General features: G+C 57.1%; 2 non-coding genes across 2 annotated transcripts; both read right to left on the reverse strand.

The window, feature by feature from the left end:
• Positions 1-557: 557 nt before the first annotated feature.
• On the reverse strand, positions 558-748 carry LOC112479633. Its single transcript, XR_003046251.1, has one exon. It is a non-coding gene; the product is annotated as a U2 spliceosomal RNA (small nuclear RNA).
• A 2,888-nt stretch (positions 749-3,636) lies between these two features.
• Positions 3,637-3,827, reverse strand: LOC112479637. Its single transcript, XR_003046254.1, has one exon. It is a non-coding gene; the product is annotated as a U2 spliceosomal RNA (small nuclear RNA).
• Between the last annotated feature and the right edge of the window lie 1,039 nt (positions 3,828-4,866).

Raw genomic sequence — 4,866 nt, forward strand, 5'->3', positions numbered from 1 at the left:
CCTTCATAATGCCCTTGAGGTCCGTCCATGTTGTCACAACGGCAAGACTTCATTCTTTTTGTATAGCCGAATAATATTCCATTTATGTATCTTGGCTACTGTAAATAATGCAAACGGTTATTTTTACCCGTATGACATCTAAACCTCAGGCTACTTTCTCAACTTTTCTTGAAGGCCAAGAGCCTTTTCTTGTTAAGAAACCTATTTTTTAGTACAATATTTTGCTAAAACGGGGACCTGATCGTTACCCTCCCCCTCCCGTGTCTGTGAAATGAAGCCCAAACTTAAATTAAGCGCACGCGACAGAGGCCCAGCACGAGGCGTAGGGACTTGACCAAAAAAGCTCCCACACACTCCGCAAGAGAGACGCCGCAGGCCCTGCTTCCGTGGCGGGATGCCCTAACGGATCCTGGAACGGACATAGAGCGCCCCCAGAGATTGAACACCGCCTGGCAGTCCCCCCACTAACAGGTGGAGGCGAAAGATGAGAAAGGACCGCGGCGCACGCCCAGGTCGGGGATACAAGCTAACCTTTGACGACCATCGTGGTTCCCCCGGAGGGGTGCACCGTTCCCGGAAGTACTGCAATACCGGGTCGATGCGTGGAGTGGACGGAGCAAGCTCCTATTCCAACTCCCAGCTCCAAAAATCCATTTAATATATTGTCCTCGGATAGAGGACGTATCAGATATTAAACTGATAAGAACAGATACTACACTTGATCTTAGCCAAAAGGCCGAGAAGCGATGCCTGTCATCTCCCCCTCGCCGCCACACTCCTCGTGTCACACACATTCGAGTCACGGTGAGAACCCTAACCCTCACTCCTTATCTGATTTCTTTGCCTCGTCCACAGTACTATGGATGCCACCAGACTCTCCCGCAGATTTTTCTGTGCTCTACGTTTTTAACCAGAAAGCCTATATTCCTGGTCCTTCCCTCCTTCACGCGCTGAACAGCCATTTCTAATCTGCATGCCCCGCCCTTTGTCCCAGGAGAGGTGGCCCCAGGGGCGGACTCCACCCTCCCGACCGCCTCCGCGCGCGGTGGGCCCAAACCCGGTTGGGCGCCAACCTCCCGGCCTGTAGGGATCGAGCGCCGAGACCGGAGACGAGGGGCGGCTGCTGGGGACTGCGGGAAGAGCTGACACGGTGGCAGCTCTCACGGTTGGAGCCCCTGAAAGCAAGAACTTGGTTTTGTTCACTGCTCTCTCCTCCACACGAACTGCACGCTCAACAACTGATCAATGAAAGAGATCGCGCCTCCTCCACGCTCAGCCAGCGCCCCGCAAATCGCGATTATGACGGCTCTTCAGCCACCTCCATCCCCATCCCCGCCCCTCCCTGCTCAGGACCCCTCCGCTCGCGTCCGCGTTCTTCGGGCCGTCTTCTGCCCAATAATTCGGGTCCCCGGGTGGTTCCGTCTTGAGGAGGGGTGGATGGCCTGGATCACATTCATTGGAATGGAACATTTCCCATCGCAAATCGAGGCACTGGAGTCTGAGGCAAGAGCGTGGGCAAAACTCACAGGTGTAAAGCAATTGGGGGGCGGGTATCGGGGAATGAGGGGACAGGTTTACACCCCGCCGACCTGCCCAGCCACCTGAAGATTAATTATGATCTGGGTCTCGGAACTGCTCCCAGGGAACGCTTGCTTGTCGTGGGCTCTTTCCTACCGTAATCGCCCCCCACCCCCATGTCTGTCCCCTTCGCAGACTCATTCGTGCCCCAGACCCGACCGGCTGGTTCAGCTTCTCACGGGAACCCCTAGCCCCACCTCGCCCCACCCTCGCTCTGCCTGGAGCCCTTCCTTAGATCAGATCCCAGCAGTTCAGTCCGAGAAACCACTCACTGTCTGCAGAAGCAAGACGCGGCTGGTCGGCCATCAGACTCTGACCCAATGGAGTTTGTCGACTGTCCGCAGTAGAAGGCAGGGTCACAGAGGTCCCGTTTCATCCGTACGGTGCCCATGGAAAGCGGCTCTCCATTTCCCCATTTCGCAGAGGAGAAAGCAGCTCGCAGCGTGTAATAGAGTCTGACTTCCTTTGGACGTTTGACTGCTGACAGCTTTTCAGCCTCACCTCTCCCACTTTCAAGACATCAGCCCAGGCTCCGCTGCAGGCTCTCAGGCCATTTTCGAATCTGCTCTGCCAGGAAAGCCTCCTGCTGTGAGTTACACACTTACTTTTTCGTACCCTCTTGGTGCGTGTGTGGTGCCATCCGTCTCGACGGCCAAAAGAAATTGGGGGGTGGGGAGGAGTTGCATGTGGTTCTGCAGAGCGGCAACACAACCCAGAAGGTACGGGGGTACTTGCTCTCAACCTAGTCCCATACGGGCCCAACGGCCTTCCCGCGGGACTGCGTGGCCTCCCGTCTGTGACCGAACGCGGGAATTCGCTGTCCCCTCAGTCCGCACTGGGTGCCGACGGTGTGTTCACACGAAGCCAGTCCGGTATGGTCATAAACCGACTCACGAGTGGATCTGCAGGAGCTCATTGAATATTGTCACGGCCCACTCACTGTTTCGAAATTAAGTTGCCCGGCGGTGGCGGTGGCAGTGGCATCTTCGCTGGACACTCGGAGGAGCGCTTCTGGAGTCACACTGTGCACCAGAGACACCTGGCCAGCTTTGAAGTACACCAGCCTCGGGCCCCCGCACCAGAGATTGGAATTCCAGTGCTGTGTGGTGGTGCTGGGGTATCACGGTGATTCCAACGGGCCCCCAGGAGGTTCCGAGGCGCAGCCCAGGGAGGCTAAACACTGCCCTCGATCTAGAAGAACGGCTTCTCCTTCCCTAGCAGGCGAGGGGCAGGGCTACCTGAAGGAACCAGATCCAAGTCATCTAAATCGGAGGCCCAACGACAGGCAGCGCCCACCTGTTCACACGTGCAGCCGCATTACGTATCTCTACCAGAAACTGCGTGTCATCAAACCCTCGGCCTGGGCCAACTTCGGGCACATGAAAAAACCCCTAGAGAGAAGGGATGGCAAACGTCCGGGAGCATCTCAGGAGATTGGGGGATGGGAGGACGGCGGGACGTAGAGGTGGGGGCGAGAGGGCGTAGGGGGAAGACCTGTAGTGACTGACATCTCGTGGGTCAGTGTAATGACATTGGTCCTGGTGGCTGCAAGACAGGTCAGCAAACTCATGGCGCTGGACGCGTACAGTGCCAGGTGGAAGGTACGCCCTCACATGCTCATCTCAGGGACTCCAGAGGTGACTACGGAGCTTCCAGCCTGGACCCTGCTGGGCGGACTGCTTGCTCGACCTTCCACGTACAGCTTCTGACCCCGTGGGAGGGCCACGGGATCCAAGCGGCAGAGAGCAATGTAGTTTACAGAAAAACCATGCACGCCAGATACACGGGGACAGCCCGCGCCCGCACTGGGAAAGCAGTGGTACCGCCGAGGACTCCTCCCCGCCCCCAGGCTAAACGGGTAACGACCAAGAAGGCCTGCCACCCCTCGCGAGAAACAGCAAAAGAATAAAGAGAACGGAACCAGCGGCCTGTAGTCGGGACTGCGCCCAAACCCTACCGACCGCAAGCGGCCGGTTGCCTGTCAGCGTTTACCTCAACAAGTCGGAAAAAAAGAAACAGACAAGTCCTACCTTTAGACACGAAGACTCATTCCCCCGGAGGGGGTGCACCGTTCCCGGAAGTACTGCAATACCGGGTCGATGCGTGGAGGGGACGGAGCAAGCTCCTATTCCAACTCCCAGCTCCAAAAATCCATTTAATATATTGTCCTCGGATAGAGGACGTATCAGATATTAAACTGATAAGAACAGATACTACACTTGATCTTAGCCAAAAGGCCGAGAAGCGATGCTTGGCGTTCCGCCTTGGCCGCTGTCCTCCTCCTGTCATCCATATTCAACTCACGGTGAGCCAGGTCGTTGTCAGTCGAGGGCTCATGTCCCTTGCCGCTTTAGAATTACTACGGGAGTCACTAGATAGTACACTCCCGTGCCTTTATTTTTTATTTTTTATTTTTTTTAAATTTTCTACTTCTTAGAAGAGAAATCGCGTATCTGTTGTCGCACCGTCGTCCCCGGGCGAGTCGCCACTTCTCATTTGCATACCCCGCCCTCTCCCGCTGGGGAGGCGTGGCTACGGCGGACGGACTGCCCCTGCGGCCCGCCTCTGCGCGCCCGCCGATGAAACCCGGGCTGGGAGGTCGAGCTCCCCTTTTGTACAAACGGAGAGAAAGGACAGAACCGAAGGGGATTAGGGCTGGGCGGCAAGAGGGGCCTGTAAGAAAGCGGGGCTGTTGGCGGACAGGTTTCCTCAAGCAAGACGAGGTGGCAAGGCACAGTCCCTGGAAACGCCCAGACTGTCCTGTGTGCAACTGATCGATCGTCCGCCGGCGGAAAGACGAGCTACGTATCGGTGGGATGAGGGGCTCGTTTCGGAGTCAGGGGAGCTCAAGGTCTGGAGGGGAGCGTCCCCGCAAGGCGGAAGGCTGATGGCAGGCACTGGAGGGGCGAGGCGGGGAGGAGGCGTGTCGGATGGGGAGGTCCCGGCAGGGCAGCCGAAGGGGTTCTCTCCATCGCCGGCACCTGCTGTCTCTCGGGCCTTCTGTGAGTGAACCACATCGTGGGCTCCGCGCGTCAAGCCCCCTCCGCCTACGACGTCGTTTCCCTTCGCCTCTTCATCTATGTATTTCATCCCATCCCCTTAATCCATTTCGAGTACACCACTCACCACCCTGTGCGCGGCATGTAGTCGGTGCTCAGGAAACGTCTGGGTGAATAAACGATGCCCAGGTCAGCCTGATTCAGAAAAGCAGCAGTTAGGAGGCTCCTGGCCGGAAACAGGGGAGGAATAGGGGGAACCTTGAGCTCCCCTGACTCCGAGGGACTCTGG

This window comes from Pteropus alecto, unplaced genomic scaffold (genome assembly GCF_000325575.1).
Source record: "Pteropus alecto unplaced genomic scaffold, ASM32557v1 scaffold4450, whole genome shotgun sequence".
Taxonomy (NCBI): Eukaryota; Metazoa; Chordata; class Mammalia; order Chiroptera; family Pteropodidae; genus Pteropus; species Pteropus alecto.